General features: G+C 35.3%; 2 protein-coding genes across 6 annotated transcripts in view; one reads left to right on the top strand and one right to left on the bottom strand.

Annotated features, from left to right (window-relative positions):
* LOC129771594 (D-beta-hydroxybutyrate dehydrogenase, mitochondrial) overlaps nucleotides 1–17,708 on the bottom strand; it is a 285,257-nt gene that overhangs the window by 161,818 nt on the left and 105,731 nt on the right. The window lies entirely within an intron of this gene.
* The window catches only part of LOC129771596 (elongation of very long chain fatty acids protein 7), a 151,909-nt gene that overhangs the window by 61,585 nt on the left and 72,616 nt on the right, over nucleotides 1–17,708 (top strand). Inside the window, exon 1 of one of the 3 annotated variants that reach the window (XM_055775393.1) lies at nucleotides 2,617–2,757. The exons of 1 other annotated variant lie outside the window; for it this stretch is intronic. The gene's annotated coding sequence lies outside the window, so the exon portion shown is untranslated. Of the gene's footprint in view, nucleotides 1–2,616; nucleotides 2,758–17,708 lie in introns of those variants that run through there. One more of the 3 variants, XM_055775396.1, reaches the window with a different exon arrangement.

Genomic DNA, 17,708 nt, shown 5'->3' on the forward strand with positions numbered 1-17,708 from the left:
TTTACCCTTTGTGGTCGTATTAAATTTCGACATTTGTGTCGTACTGGTTGCAATTATGTTTACTTGAAAATGTATGACTTTTTGAGATGATAAGATGAACAAGATTCCTTTTTTTGGTAAACTTCTGATAAGTATTTACTAAATAATGTTTTTATGTTTATGTTTAAAAATATTTGCTATAATTCTTCTTCGGATGATATTTTTCGCATGTATCACAAAAATAATTAGTGTGGCGTCTTTTGCCTTTCATCTTTCTGTGCAATGCAATGCAATGCTGTGCAATGCAATGAACAATGCTCTTTACATCTACCCAGTGCCGCAATACATGGAGTTTTCCGTTAATCCTTTCCTCAAGCATGGATGACAACTTTTGTTTATGCTGAGTACCTTTAAAAATTATTTATAGTAGCACCATTTTAATTAGTGAATAAGTTCATAAAGACATTAAAATTCGTTTAGAAAAAGTGTGAACTGATACATTATTGCATAAAGGTAAATATTAGTATACTTCTTTGCTGTGGTGGCTGAGAGCAAAGAAACGTCCGCAAAGGTTCGATATAGATTTCGATACAGATTTTCTGAGAAAAAACGCAGATAAAATATTTTTTGAGACCAAAAACACAGATTTTATTATGGCAACCCTACTCCTAAGACGAGTTGGCATGAAACTCGTCAATACGTGTTTTGGCCGGATAAAATGTCATCGCATTATGCCCCAAAAAACACAATCGTTCCTGAATACCCATTCAATCCCATTTGCCCCAACAATCTCAACACCTCTGCCTCAGTGGTGCCCAATCGAAGATTTCGTCGGGATTTTGAGCACCTTGTAAATAGCTCCAAAAGTAACTGGAGAGCCACGAAATGCAAACTGATGATTGGTAGTATCAAGAACTACATTCGCAAAGTTGACACAAAGGCTGTACAACGTATCTGTTCCGACATCAAACGAAAACTTCTCTAAACAGCCGATTACGGACCGTTTTCAAATGTTCATTATTTCTCTCAACAATGGACAATGTATATTTAATTCCAATGAATCATATCTTCTTCAAGTATGTTTGTCTTGTTTTGACAGCTCGAGAAAACTTTGGTTTTTATTATCTAAAAACAATGTTTGGAAGTGAACCAGCAGACGGAATGCTGATGTCCGAATCAAGTTGAATCTGAATAAAAAATAAATACAACTAGATACTAGAATGAATCTCGAAAACGATTCGATAATTCTGAAATGAACCAGCCTTCTCTGAAAATCTCTCTAATAAAAAAAGAAAAAAAATCGATAATTTTCGTATCATTAAATATATCCTTGCTGTTGATCGGTGGTTTTAGAATTTTCTCAAAAAAATGATGTGCAAAGTTTCAGCTCAATCGGACATGACTTAGGGGTGTCTCAAAGCGCTCAAAGTTTTAATTTTTTCATCCTCGAAAAGCTTCCTCCCCCTTGGAGGAAAATCGATTTTTTTTCGATGCCAAATGATTTAAAAATGCATAAAACGTCGAGATCTGGTGTCATTTTGAAAACACATTTTTGGCCGAAAATCGATCTTTTGGGACTTAGCCTGAGAGGTAATGAAGGTATGGAAAAAATCGAATTCAAAAAGAACCGACCATGTACATTTTGTTTATTGGCCCAAAAAATGACCTGTGCAAAATTTCAGCCCAATCGGACATGATTTAGGGGTGTCACAAAGCACTCGATATTTTGAAAAAGGAAAAGAAGAAAAAATATAATTGAATGAAAAAACTCCAGAAAATATTTTTTATTTAATTTCATGATGGTTTTTCTACACTTTATAATATCATACTGAATTCAATGTGATAAGGAAACACTACACCACATTCAAGGCTAACATGGAGAAGAGTTTACAGTTACAACTACCGGAAAAATGATCAATTACCGGTTGAAGATGCACGATCGCAGCAACGTTCAATCACAACAACTTTTCTATGAATCATTTCAAATACCCTTTCAATCAAGCAGACGGTTTGTTTACATCGCCTCACTTGCATATGCAACCGCAGCAACAGCGCATATTTCTCGCGTCGAGGACAGCACTCATCTCATTATTGATGTCTCCATAAGCGGTGAGAAACTTAATTCAGCTGGGAATGCTGCTCTTTCTATTTACGGTCAGCCATTGAAGCCGATCGTGCCTGTCAAGGTCAACAGCATCCCAAGTCTCCTATTGTGGGTACTCATTCATTGATTTCGACGAGCTGAAGCTGGCCTACAAACACACAGCATTTCCTCGACCTTGCGAGGACTTGCCACGGCGTGATGACGATGCGTCGAGTGTTGTTTCCTTGTATTCGAAACGGGTTTCGATCCATCGGGAAAATAAGTTGAGAAAACACCGCACGACGAGTGAAAGGAGTGTTCCTTCGCCGGGTTGTGGATATTCGTTACCGGTGGTCTCAAGAGGAGGGGTTTAAATTATTGGTACCGAGCGAAATGCAACGATCAGCTTGAGTCGAGCTTAAGGAAGATCAGGTGAAAATCCTTGGTTCGCGTCATTCATGATTATTTCTTGAACCATATCAAGTTCGGAATTCTGGAACTCGGTCCTACTTGAGGTTTTTTTGTGTTGACATTGAGGGTAATTATGTCAGAAGGTACATAAGACCGACAGAACCGGAACTCGGTTTAGTACAGTGTGGATAGTTCCCGAGACTACCTGCAGGTTCTGAATGCGGTCATAGTGATGAAGGTTATTGTGTAGTGCTGAGACAGTGTCAAGTTTGTTCCGCTATTGCGTAAGTTCTTTCTTTGTGTAACAAGATGTAGACAAAAAAAAATTGGTTGATTTTACAACTTTGCCACGGTCAAGTTCGCCGATAACAAACAGTGGTTTAATAATGATATTGTGACGCGATTATAATATCGTAATCACCGACCGACGTAATAAAACCACCATTTCAATGGCAGTGCAAGTTTCACGAGATGCCTTCGCAGCAAAAGCAAAATGCATTTCCTTTCCCTTTTTTCCATCGTTTTTTGTTTTGCCTCGAATCAATTACACAGATTACAACACCGCCTAGCAACTCGCCTCGTCTCTTAAGACTATATGTGATTGACGGCCAGCCTCCGACCGAACCGTCGAAGTGCATTCAGCGCATTGCCAATGTTTCCCCGCTGCACAAAGGCCTGGTGAACTTGTAACTTGTAGGGTCCTACCGCGTCTGCCCTGCCGTCATATCTTTGCCACGGAGTGCGGCCTTTACCACAACCATGGATCTGCATCAGCTATGGTGCGTTAATGAGTGGGAAAAAAAGTGAATGGCATTGTTTCTGTCCACTGACTAACCCCGGTCGACTAGGTGCCAATTTGAAAATACCATTCTGTACCTACACTCTTTGCTTTTTATTCGAAAGATAATCGGAATGGATGCAAATTGGAGCTTTCCTATAATGTATTTGGAGTGCTGCTGCGGCGTGGACTGGTTTAGGGAGCTCAGCCTAAACGAAAGTGGTTTGGTGGTTAGCCTCGCTCCGATTGAGATGACATCTGTTGTTGTTGTTTCGACATGTTGGATCGACAATTGCGCCATCCAAAATACTTTTAATCGACCACCGTTTACTAAGTTTTGGTTATGCTAACTTCTTGAAGCGGTTATGTAACTTGTGTTACTAAAATCGAAACTAGACGAATGTCGAAGGTCTGTTTTTGGAGCACCTAACCTGTATAGACACGTATCAATCCATCATTTTTCTTCATTGCCGGCATCATCCGGTTTCTTAATTACGTGTGACTTTGAGCCGAAAGTGCTTCGCCACTTCTTCTTACTAGTTGATCGCGTCATAAATAATAACCGATGGATTGTTCTGTGAATTTTCAATCATTTGTGACGTTTACACATTCGGATAATCCAGTATGGCTCTTTCTGTTGACGAGTCATTTTTGAAGGTTGAATTTCGAAAAAAAAAAGAGTGAATTTATTATGTTTTATTAATAAATTGGTGAAATTTTGGGGCCAACGTACAGTACCTACCATCTTCCACATACATGAAACACGAAGGCTGTATAACAGGGATGGCCAGACGGTAGTCCGCGGTCTACCGGTCGCCCGCGTAAGTATTCCTAGGCGCCCGCCAGCTAGTCTAGGATAGTGTCACCTCCAAACGCAATGGATTAAATATCCGTCCACCTTTTGCCGTGACCATTTTTTAAGGTGTTTATGCTAACCTCAATGAAACAAAATGGTTGTAAGATTTATGAATGTTCTGAAGAATACAACTTCATTTTATATTTCTTGACTCGATTAGTACCAACTGAACTGGTTTTTTTTGCAACTATTCTTTAAGCTAGAGGATTACTGGTGAGAAAATAGTCCGTGGTTATATTTTTCACTCGATGAAGATATGGTTCGGCCAACATTAGAACTACAAATTCTTCCAAGGATGTTGAAGTTTGCGTCTCATCCTTGCTTAAGTAAGGGAACTCATTTATAACGTATTTAAATTGAATATCAACTGTCAACCAAAACTTTAAGCCAAATTTGTGCGGCTTATTTGGCATATATGATGTGAATTTGCAACGAGCATTAGAACAGTTGCTCGTCTATTGAAACATTTTCGTGAGGTTTATGGCAACATTGGCTATTGTGTATAAATTGATTCTATATTTCGGATATCATAGTAAATTTGTCGATGCGTAAATGTTAAGATCGTTCGGTTATTTTTTGTCAAATCGGACAAATCGAAGCATTTGCATAAATTCATCTCTGAGAATCGTATTTGGGAATTTTGTGGTGAATTCTTCCAATCCCTTTTCAAAACACGAAGTGCTTCTTCTTCGGTATAATTTTTCACAAGTTCTATTATGTTGCTCAAATGAATGATTCTCCTGCATACTTTCTCTTAATTCCAAAATCTCGATTCCCTCCACGAATCACTTCATTTTCATCTTCTCCAGAAACAGAACTCCTCTCACAAACACGAACTATGTTTCGCAGAATTTTATTTCCTTTCCTAGACATATATAGATGACTAGCTGACCCGGAAAACTGCGTCCCGCCCGGAATTTGTTTTTTGTTATCAATACTTTCAAACATTCACGTTTTCTTACTAAGCGCAAGTTCATGAGCCCAATCGCAGAACTGTTCATTGATTGATCTTCTAATCGACCCCGTTGAATATACCTTTAATTAAAAAATTTAAAAAAAATTAAAATTAGTACTTCTACCAAAACTCATAATTATAATATCAGATTATTTTCAGACATAATTCTCGTTCAAGATTTTTCAACCACTTGCAAATAACATGTTTCTCCGTTACATGGAATAAATTTTTGATTTAGAAAATATGATAGAAGAAAGACAGACCCCTCCCCTCTTCTCCCCTAAGAGAGGGGGGGAGGACTGTCTATTTACCATAGAAACGATTCGTGCCCCCTAAAATCTTCACATGCCAAATTTGGCTCCATTTGCTTGATTAGTTTTCGAGTTATGCAGAAATTTGTTTTTAATTTGTATGGCAGCCCCCCACCCCCCTAAGAGAGGGTGGAGGAGTATCTTTTTTTTTTAGTTTGCTTGATTTTTTTGGTTTGGTTTCCTTGATTAATTTTGGTTTAGTTTGCTTGATTAATTCTCGAGTAATGCAGAAATTTATGTTTCATTTGTATGGCAGTCACATCCCCCCCCCTCCCTCTTTGGAGAGGGGGATGGAGTGTCTAACCACCATACAAATATAAACATTTATTGCACCCTAAAACCTCCATATGCCTAATTTGGTTTCATTTGCTTGAATAATTCTCGAGTAATGCAGAAATTTGTGTTTCATTGTATGGCAGCTCCCCCTTAGAGAGGGGGTGGAGTGTCGAACCACCTTAGAAATGTTTCTGAAATCTTCAGACTCTTTTCGAACTCTGACAACAATTAACATTCCGCAATTCGTTTTTTCAATTGTTGCTTTTCGGCATCTGTTGTTTATCGCTTCTTTCATTTAAGATTAGGATATCGGATAACGGTGATAACGTATCAAAGTATTGTCGGTATATTTCTTTTTATTACTGATGTGGTGTTGGCATGTTTATTCAAAATGTTGTCTACATTACTATCGCGTCGAATTGACGCATCCGTAGAAATAGGTATACCACATAAAAAATTGCAATATCTCGACACTTTTGAAGAAAAAAGACTTGAATATGTATGTACCTCGATCAATGGATAAAAAAATTACAACAAATAAAATAAAAATGCAAAATGGCTTTTGTAATTTTCCTTTTAAAAAAAAATGTCAAAATGACGCATCCCGTACACCTACGTGTTAATATAAACACATTCAGCTGTTCGACCTTAACTTATAAAAAAGCAAAAAAAAAATGTCACTAGGAACAATTTCAACAATGTTTTCTCCAGAAATATTGTTTGTTAAATGACCAATTAAAAATTCTGGAGACATAGTCGGCATAGTTTTTAAATCTGTTTGGGTTCCTTTTTGCATTCCTGATATATTACTTTGGAAAACATTTCGGCAACATATGTAATTCGAAACACATCACGTTCGAGATAGAACTCGATTCGATACAATTCAATCGATTTACAAAATACGAAAATTGCTCGGGTTGAATTGACCGTTCGATACAATTTACATAATAGGGCCCAATAATTCCAATAGATAGTTCTTATACTTCTAGCTAATTGAGGAATATAATGATGTAATATGTAATATGTAAATATAATAAATGCTTTTTATGTTCATTAATGACAATTTCCTTAAAAAGATCAACGCTGTTTATTGATGAGACTTAAATAAAGTAAAAAAATAAATTATTATTATCAATTTTTTAGTAACTGATAATAATTGTTATTTTATGGAATAATGTATCATTGAATATTTATTTGTATGACCTATGTTTTTTCATTAATTAACCACTCTATATCCGAGCATACGACCTCACATACCGATAGTAAATATTTTTGTGTTAAGGAGGCTGAACTGAATGATTATTTAAACTGCATTATGTTAAAGAAAAAATATTTTCTGGAGTTGTTTCATTTAATATCTTTTTCACTATGGATAAATACAAATAACGCCTTAAAATACACAATAGCTAAACTACAGAGACATGCACAGTCTGTGACACTGTGCGCGAGTCTACGAGTTATGATTTTAAGCGCGAGTACGAGCAGGTTAAGACTTTGTTTTGTTATTCATTAATTTTCTAATGACTTTTTGATAAAGTCAACGTTAGTAGACCGCAGCCTTACATTTGAACGATTAGTCGCCTGTGATGCCCAAAAGTTTGGCCACCCCTACTGTATAACATATGCCTTGCCATTGCTTATGATCCAATTCTTATTATGTGTCTTGGAGAGCTTTCTGTTTTGATAGAACATTAAAGATGTACAGATAATTGAACTACAGGTACTCCACTGAAATTAGTTGGAAATTGGGAAACATTCTTCCAAAAAAACAAGCTTCATGACTTCCTATTGCTTGTATAAATCCCGAGACTTGACCGTCATTTGAATACTAATGACTAATGAAAAATGATACAATTCATGGAATTTGGCCTCTAAATGATAATTTACAACGACGACATAAACGATTTAATATTCAGTGTGATGTATGATTTCTATTTACCATAAAGCCCGAAGGCGTTAACAACAATAATTTTAAAAGATAATCATCTCACAACGAAATCAGGATTGCTTAGGGATGGTGGTCCCCAATCCACTGAATCAAAGGGTCTAAAATATTTGTCAGCGTCTTCTGCATTGAATTCCCATGAATGTTTTATGCCAATTGGTATGGTTCTTAAGTGTAATAAAAGAAAAAAAAAAACCAAATCAGAAGCAGCTTTTTTCAACTTGTTCGAAATTGGTGATTCTAAACTGACAATCTTGGATCTCAGGAATTGCACATTCTCACTAAATGTTTTGGATTATGGTCCATACTTTGGAATGTATCTTGATTCACTCAATAAGGAAAGCGCTGAAGTAGTGGAAGCTAGGTCATGCGGAGTGAATGGAATATATTTTCAAGTGCATTTTGCACGAAAATTTATTTTTGGAACTTTTCCCGTGCACTATCTGACGAATGTTTCTCCGATCAAAGAAACAAACGTATTCGTGACTCGGGCTTTGTTTATTTATGTTCTTAGCCAACCAGAATTTCACCCAAGAAAGATTATCTTTCAGTAGAAATGATTTGATTGCTTCGAGACGTAAGATTCCTGCTACACGCAGCTATGTGAAAAATTCATCGGAAATTCGGGAAACGTATGTTCGAAATATTATTTTTTTTTGCCGGTTCCAATAGTTAAACCTAACTGCCACGATTTGAAGCATAATTTCATCAAAACCGTTAGTAAAGCACATATTGAACACGGAAAAACTTTAGCAAATAAAATATTTCCAGCGTTCAGAATCATAGAAAAACATTTGGAAAGACGTAAAATTGAATTGATATTATGTCCAGAACAACTCAATAATAGTAAAAATTCAGTTCTTACCAAAATTTAATTTAGGCCATGACGTTTTTGAACGCTAAAGTACTCCGTTCATGTTTGAATATTCGATTATTTTTGCCTTCAACAACGATACCTTTTGTGTGTTGTGGATTTTTAGAAGAAAATCAACACCTTTTCCCCCTACCGACTATTGGATCTCTTTTAACATTCCTATTGAATTCTTTTTGACAGCCAATTTGATTCTATCCGCATGACCCAAAGTGGAAGAATAGAAGCATGTTCTTTAATTAAGAACTTTTATTGAACCCAAACTATATACATGTCTACAGCTACAGCTGAGAATTGTTTAAGCCCCGATGGTATTAAACTATTTCTCGAAACAAAAAAAAACAAAACAAAAAAATTATTATTAATATATGAATAATATTTGGTAATATTTGGTCATTTGAAATGCATCCGTAGTCATTTGTCGATGTTATGGAGGATCGGAAGAAAAAACTATGACTTTTGTATGATTGTTTAAGGCAGTATTCTAGTCTACATCATAGTCTTCATCAGCTTGTAACTATTCTGATGCTGAATATTTTTTTCCGTTCAATTTTTTTATTTGCTGAAAGATAGATGAACTAATAATGTTATAATGGATACTAAAAATATTCTTTGTTTTATTTTTACGAAACTCAAGAAATCGCCCGAAATTCTTGTCTCTACACTAGAATACTCCAATAATACTTCCAATTCATCACTACAATGTTCGTATATAACAGAGACCTTCTGTAAGACTGTTAAAGCTTTCGCCCGGAAAAGCATTATTGGGCTACAGTTGGTACCAGGGCTCGGCAAAGTCATATTCAACAGAAGATAATCAACGGACTATGAAAAATGTCGCCTTCGTATTCAATTGGAAATGAGTTTTGGCTTCTTCCGGCAGTTTTGCGTCTACATAACTCAACAGTCATTCGGGCGTTTAGTTGCTATCTCACTTTACGACTCGACTATCGCATTTCGTTCTTCCCGGTCAAATGTGCTTCAATGCATATTGAAGTGACTCCCACCACAAAGAATTCGTTTCTCTCTCTTATGTATCACGTATGCATATATCGATGTTTAAGTTCAACGCGGTTGGCATATACTACAGGTGTGCTAGATTTTTTTGTATCGTACACGAAAATTACTCACACGTACAAAATAGCGTGGAGTGTTGTGTTCAGATCCACTGACAAATTTGTTTGATATAAACCTGTTTTTTCTGTATGTTATTGAACTCGGAGACAAAGTGAACAAAAATTTTTTTAGAATTACTCCCAAACTGCACGTTATTTACGAATAACAACGCGATGACCTATATAGCATACCTGTTAACTGCCTAACTCCGTTGGTTTGAGTTCACAGTGGATAGACAATGAACCGCCCATTAATGGAGTAACTACTTTTTGCATCAAAAAATCAAGTTTTCGCTTCACTTTATATGGACGTAAAAATAAGATTGTGTACGCTGGTAAAGAGATTGAATGAAGTTGAATGTTGAATGAAGAGGCATTTTATTCATTAGTCACGTCAACTGGAATAATAATTGACTAGAATAGTTCATCAGGCATCCTAGCTCTCAACGCTCGTCAATTCATTTTCTAGTCAATTCAAATTATGTTGACGGCGAATGCCGAAGTAGTCCTAGTTCACTTCCATATAGGCAAGGCATACACAGAGCAGGCGACGGGAGAACTTTTCCAAATACCCCTTACTCATGTGTAAGCATCACACTCTCACAGTAATGTGAGGAGCGTAAGAATGAAAGAAATAAAAAAATCACTCTTGCCAGCTGTTTCTCTGTTTCTCTCTGAAAACAAACCGGAGCATCGTCGAGTGTCAATTGAGCCTCGGTCACTAGTTCAATTGATATGGACAAACGAAAAAAAAAATCAAATAACAGCATGACGAGCGGCTTAAATGAAGGTTCGGTTATTCAATCGATTGGAAGGAATACAATGAGAAGAGATCAGCATGAATGAAATATGCCCATTCGCCAAAGCAGCTCTTGAGTCAGCGCTATTCGTGTGAAGAGAAGTGTAGTCAACCTTGACTGATGGTAACTGTTCGTTCGAATTCAAATGAATGAATTGATTATTTTCAGCACTGATACCAAAAATAATCTGCCTTTAGTACGAAGTGCAGGTATTTGGATTGTTATTTAGTAGTTATTTTCAAGCTCTTCTCGTACAACGTAATTTATTCAATATCGAGAACATTGGACAAGGACATTGATGAGAATAAAATAAAATCGCGGGGCATATGATGAAACTATTAAATGCGGATAATGGAAATCCAACGTGTCCCACTATTTTATTTTAGTCTCATAAATGTCCTTGATTAATGAAGGAAGGGGTATGATAACTGCTAACTGCTACTAGCCTAATTATGTTCTAGCTTTTAGAACATGTTTTTTAGAACATAATAAATATGTTTAATCACAAAGAAACCATTTGACTTACAAGTTTTTTTTACTTATTTTATTTTCTAGTTTTCAGTACATTATTTGTATCATGAGCATATTTCTCTATAAATAAACCATTCAACTTTTTAAAATAATATACTTCTTACCTAATTTTCCCCGGATTATTTTTATGATGTACTGTATTTTATTAGTTAAGTAATTTCATTTAATACCGATATTGAGGGGATTGCAGAAATACATGGTACCTATCCCACAGACATTCAAATATACATACCAACAGGTTAAGCTGAATGACACCATTTAAAAAAGTAATTGATTATTTGGAGACTGTGGCCATCTTGGATTTGGATTTTTCACGTTCTAACAGCACTTTCATTTGATACTCATATTGATGGGGTGTTGAAAAAAAAATTCACCGTTTCACCATTTTGTAGTGGTGGTCATTTTGGATTTGAATTAGACCTATATTTTTTTATTTTTTCAGTGGAGTGATCATTTCCATTTTAGTGTTGTCCGAAACATCAACTTTTTCCTATTTTTTCCAAAAAATCCTTTTTTTCAAAAATTCATAACTTTTGACCAGACCGATTCAGATGATCGATATATCAAATTAAAACCAATCACCTGATATTTTTTGAAAAAATACTACACCTGCAGAAAATTTGAATTCTGTTCTCGTTATTATTAATTGTATTCGTTTTAATAGTTTACATAGTCTCGGGACCAAGGGCGCTATATTTTTTATATTTTCTTCTGAAAAGCTGAGGATTTTTCACATAATATATGTCGAAACCAGAGAGGCGTTTTTTTCGTTTTTGAGTTATGATTTGAATCTGAGAACCATTATTTTCGTGAAAAGTTGTAGTTTTGTTCTTTATCGCAAAACATTAGACCCGTATTTTTTTTTTATTTTTTCAGTAGGGGAGTTTTTAGGTTTGTCCGAAAAATCAACTTTTTCCTCTTTTTTCCAAAAATGACTTTTATCAAAAATTCATAACTTTTGAACTACTAAACCGATTCAGATGATCGACATATCAAGTTAAAGCCAATTACCAAAAAACACTACACCTGTAGAAAATTCGAATTCTGTTCTCGTTATTATTTATTGAATTCGTTTTTTAATGCTTTCATAGTCTCGGGACAACGGGCGCTATATTTTTTTATATTTTTTGATGAAAAGCTTTATATAACTGTAATTTCGACGTATTATGCAGTTTTAAGACATTTGGTATTCAAAAAACAATTTTTTTGAAAACCCCGATTTTTGATGATTTTTTGGTTTTAAAAAAACTCTAATTTTAACGTCTGTGACACTAGTAAATGAAGTCCAATTGAGCTAATATTTTGCATTGGGTATTTTATGGTGTAAATCCCAGAGTCCCAGAGTTTAACTATTGTGACTATTGTATTAACTACAGATGTTATAATTTTTTTCGAGCAATGTAAATAAATTATTATAAATGGATTGAAGCGCTGGATTGGATTATTTTTTCTCAAAGTTTTGTCACTTTCTTTTTTTGCTTGAGCAGTGGTCTTAATGTTTTTTTTCCAACATCCAACATCGGTACATCTTTGAAGATGTGCCAAAAATTGAGGGAGCTTGGTTGTCCTTATGTATCTGACCTTGCTCCGTCTGACCACCATTCATTCCGATCTTTGCAGAACTCTTCTATAAACTATACTGTCTATAAAACACAGAAGTTCTACATGGATGAAATCGGAATTATCCTAAAAATGATGAAAAGTTGTAAATAATGATGACCTTGATTCAACTTGATATTCAAAAAGAAAAAAAAAGGACTCGAACCTCAAGTTTCTTTATTCGGGCTAGAGGCACTAGCAAATTCCAAAAATCATTCAAAAATTGCGCAAGGAACAACGGATACTTTATTAATAACTCAATAATATAAAATTCATAACGTCTCACATTTCGATAATGTATATAAATATGGGGAAAATAGCCGAATATATAAAAATAGCCAAGCTAGCAGAGTGAAAACTAAACCGTCAGCTGCGTCCTACATCCTGCCGAATGTGGTTCGTAAAAAGTTGGCCAACATCCATCGACAACAACTTACCTCATCAATCATAAAACTAAGTAAAACCCAAAAACAATCGAGTTTATCGCTAATTCAGTTGACCTGATCGACCACTGGCTGCCAATAGATTTTACAACGCTTGGATTGCGCAAAACACTATCTAAATGAGCCCTCGGTTAAGATCAATACCTCTTTATTGGCCATTGGCTTGTGGTGGGCCGTTTTTATGCAATATGTCGTTACCCCATGAAACGGCTGTGTGCAACAAGTCGCGAAGTTTTGGTTACCTTTCTTTTCGTGTCGTTCGGTCGGTAGTTAGATCCGCTCAATCACCTCCGATTTTTCGGGGAGTTTTCATCCTACCGTTGGTCGGTCATTTCTGTGCCATTCACCGCCGAAATCGAGAAAAGAAATTCAAACTCACGACCAAAGAAGCTTGGGTTCTCTTGCAAACCTGCAAACACAACGCCGAATAACGGCGCAGTGAACCGCAAAACGCTGACTGTCACTTTTTCTCGCCAGGAATGTTGGTCACATAATAGCTTTTCGATAGGTCTTTCAAAGCTGCTTCTGGTTGTCTGGATTATTACATTTCAAAGCCCGCACCCTCTAACCTTGGCCGAGATTGCGTTTGGTTTCTGCTTCTCTCCCCAACCGTCTAGGTCGCTGTCCGACAACAGCACATTCAAACACTTTCGCTGTCTTCCAGCAGCATTTATGTTTTCTCCGCTAGCTTTTGTGTCCGCCATTTGGACCTCTTTCTTCCGAATGGCAGCTGCAGTTGTTTGGGTGTCAAAATGGACATTTTTGAGTTCGTTAGGTAGCGAGGTGGCGAAATCCGACAGCAAGTGAGCCGCTTGGGAGCCTGAAGTCAAATGGTTACCCTTGTTTTTTGTGTTTTGAATGAGTCTTTGCGCAGTGAAATAGTCGAAAATTTAACCTGTTTCGGAATCTTAAATACTCGTTCAGCTCATGAATTTTTCATGTTTTCATAAAGCCCTTGACTGCATATATTACTTCGCCCTACGAAAATTAATTCTAGCATAAAATCAAGCTTAAATGTATTACACTGCTCTTCTCGGACAGTTCTTCATTAGCATTTTTCATCTCGCCGAACATCGCTGGGCGCGGTGTTACGTAGCAGTCGGACAGACGGGCTCAAACACTGCAAACTCACCTGTAAATGTAACAGTCCATCCGTCCAGGTGGAACAAAGACACGCTAAGGGGTCAAAACAGTAGCGCAGTAGGTTAGTCACGTTAGACATACAGAAATCAAAAAAAAGTTTTACCCCCGTGTTATTGCAATCATAGGTTTCTAGCAATTCGGCGCTTTTCGATTTTCGTTTTATTGATGAGCAATTCCAAATGAAATCGACAAATGACAAAACATGAGTATTTTTGATTCGAATAAAAGTTTGTATTCCGTTTGGGTTGAAGGAAATATGAGTTTTCCACAGCAATTGGGATTTTTTTGGCTCAAGCGTAACTTTTGAAAAGGGCGTATCGATTTTAGTAGGAGAAATCTTTGATAATTTATATCTCAAAAACTATGAGTCGTACCGATTATGATTCCGGATGTGATTTAAAACAAAAAAGCTCATTATAAATCTCCTTCTAAATGCAGCCATTCTCGAGATAGTAAATTTATAGTAAATTGTTTTTTTTTTTATAGTAAATATTCCCTTTAATATGTTTGTCGTGTTATACCGTCATGTTCATGAAATTTTATGAATTAGATTATAATTTCCAACAACTTTTACAAATACATCATCATGGTAAAAATATATGTTTAGGAGTTACGTTGAAAATCATTTGAACACATGTGGGTTAATATAAAACGTAGCGATATTAGAAAATGTTTTTTTTTATCTTAATACAAACTTTTCACATGTTATACATGTTGCACCAACAGAACAAAACAACAAAAAAGAAAAAAAAATATAATTTATAAAAGAAAAAAATATAATTCTCTACAATTTGGTCAAATAATTCCTATATTTATCGGAGTTTAAGAGAATTTTTATTTTTTTATAATTTATCAACATTTATTTTTATCAACTAACAATTTTGTTGAATATCATTTAATTTTTTCGTTATTTTCTTATATTTCTATACACATTATGATAACTTGCTGCATTGTCGTTAGAGTACAACTTTGCTGCTACTTCATTCTCGGATACAGGTACGAAAGAATGATACTTTTGGGTACCTGGAATTTGTTTGGTGTTATCATACATACTACTCAACTCTTCCACACCTTTGAGTCATATTCTTCTTGTGACATATATAAAAAATGACAATTTTGTAAGACAGTCTTCTTTTCGCTTGCTAGCCCAGTCAAATAACGTTTTTTCACACGTAATCGGATGTTCATGCTGCCTAGCCAAACTAGCTCTTGTTGCCATCCATTTTAATGTATCACCAATTGCATCACAAGGTCCTTTGCCGTGTGATTTTTCAAAAAAAATGCCATTCAGCGTCAATGTCGTATTTCGAATTAAACTGACATAAACTCGCAAAATTTTTCCTATTTTTATACTGGAATGCAGCACCATCCGACATGAATTTTATTCTATTTACCTGCATTTGTTGTTTCAAAAATGTTACCAATTTAGAAATAAATACTTGCACAGGTATTGTGTCATGACTTAAAACTTCAGATATATCTACAAAGCTTAAATTTGCCAGAGAACCTTTTTCATCTCTATAATAAACAACGAAATGATGGATTGTTGCTTGATCATTGTTCCAGTGATGACTTTGAACTTCATCTTGAAGCACAAATGAATAATTTTCGGAAAAATCGCAAATCACAACAACCTCATTTTCTTGCAAATTAGCTTTTATATTGTTAAGAAATGTGGACTGTTGTGTTTTAATGTAATCATGAGTAAGACATTTTTCTATTTTTTCGCGAAAATACGATACAAATTCTTCCACCGGTTTAACAAAAGTTTCTATGTCGCATCGATCATTAGAAATCCATTGTGCATAAGTGATTTCAATTAAATTGCGTTCCTGCAGCTCATCTAGAAACCAGTTTCCAAACTCGTCCATTGTTGGGCATTTTTTAACATTCACGAAGGTAACAGTATTTTGATCTATTTGATATGTTACATAGTGTTTTATCCATATATTCTTTGCATTCAATGTTAAAGGAATATTTTTTGAGACTATGAAGCATAAGATTTACATTTTCATGGAATGTACAAACACAAACGTTATGATTTCCTGAACTACTCAGCAATTTGCAATGTTTCGGACGCATAGATGAAAAAGAGCTAAATCCAATTTTGCAATTTCCTAAAATCTGTTGAAAGTTTCCCGTAATGATGTTATTAATAACCTTTTTTGGATGTCTTGACGCTTCCCATCTTTGGCTACAGAAACATAGTCTCTTTCTCCAGGTAATGATCGACTGATATCGTCGTCATTATAAAATTCCGAAACATGTTTTTTAACATCTTCACTTAAACTTGGTCCATATTTGCTATGTGGTTCTTCCATTTTTTGCACGGACCAAGACTTAGGCAAAACTGCTCAAATTCTAACTTTTCTGATCTTGTTGTCTCTGTGTGATCAAATTTCTCCTTGAGCTGATTGGTAACCTCATCAAACTCTTTTGCCTTTTGTTTAAAGTTCGACTCTTCGTCTTCTTCATGTGAAAAGGAAAATAGATTTCTTTTAATACCTTCAGAAATTTCTTTGAATTTTTGTTCGGGGTAACTAGACTGTCCAAGTCTTTTCGTCATTATTGGTGAAACGTTAATACCGGCGATTCCCTTGTTGAATAGCTCAATGTTGTACGCTCGAGAATACTCTGGTATATTGCTGTTTTGGGAATCTTGCGAAGATGCTGAAACGACTGAAACTATTGATGGCACTTCTTCAAAAGTATTTCCTACTGCTGTACTGATCTGCTCCTCAGTATTACACTGCTTTGGTTTGGAAGAGTATACAGATAAACGGCATGATCCGCAAATTTTTAAAGATGTATCTAAAAAGGTATTGCATCCCATTGACTTAAGTTTCTCAATCATTGACACGGTTAAGAAACGTTTTTCAGATGAACATTTCTTACCGTTTCTTCGGAAACGGTCTACAACACGAAAAAAATAATCTTGTAGTCCATTGTGATATACTCTTATTCACTCTATAAGGAAGATTGTTAGACTGATGAACGATGTTTGAATATGAGTAACTTTATATACATTATAGAGGTACCTTAAAGGGACCTGACTTTATATACCTGTACGGAGGTAGCTTAAAGACACCTGACTTTATACACCTATACAGAGGTAGCTTAGAGATACCTGACTTCAGGTATAATCTAGGCATAACGTAAACAAGTTAATTATATTTGTACCCATAACGTCCGGTTGAATCAACAAGGTGTATTTGTTGTTGGGATTTCAATTCTACTGTTCGTGTTTTGATTGTGTAACACGAATAATATGTTAAAAGTTTGTATTAAGATAAAAAAGATTTTTCAATATCGCTACGTTTTGTGTTAATCCACATGTCTTCAAATGTTTTTCAACGTATCTCCTAAACATATATTTTTACCATAATCATGTATTTGGAAAAGTTGTTGGAAATGATAAGCAAATTCATAAAATTTCATGAACATAATGGTATAACACGACAAACATATTAAAAGGGAATATTTACTATAAAAAAGACAATAAATTAAAAAAAAAATTTAAAATTTCTCGAGAATGGCTACAAGGAGATTTATAATGAGCTTTTTTATTTTAAATCACATCAGAAATCATAATTTGTGGCTAAAAATGATTAT

Source organism: Toxorhynchites rutilus, chromosome 2 (assembly GCF_029784135.1).
Source record: "Toxorhynchites rutilus septentrionalis strain SRP chromosome 2, ASM2978413v1, whole genome shotgun sequence".
Lineage (NCBI taxonomy): Eukaryota > Metazoa > Arthropoda > Insecta > Diptera > Culicidae > Toxorhynchites > Toxorhynchites rutilus.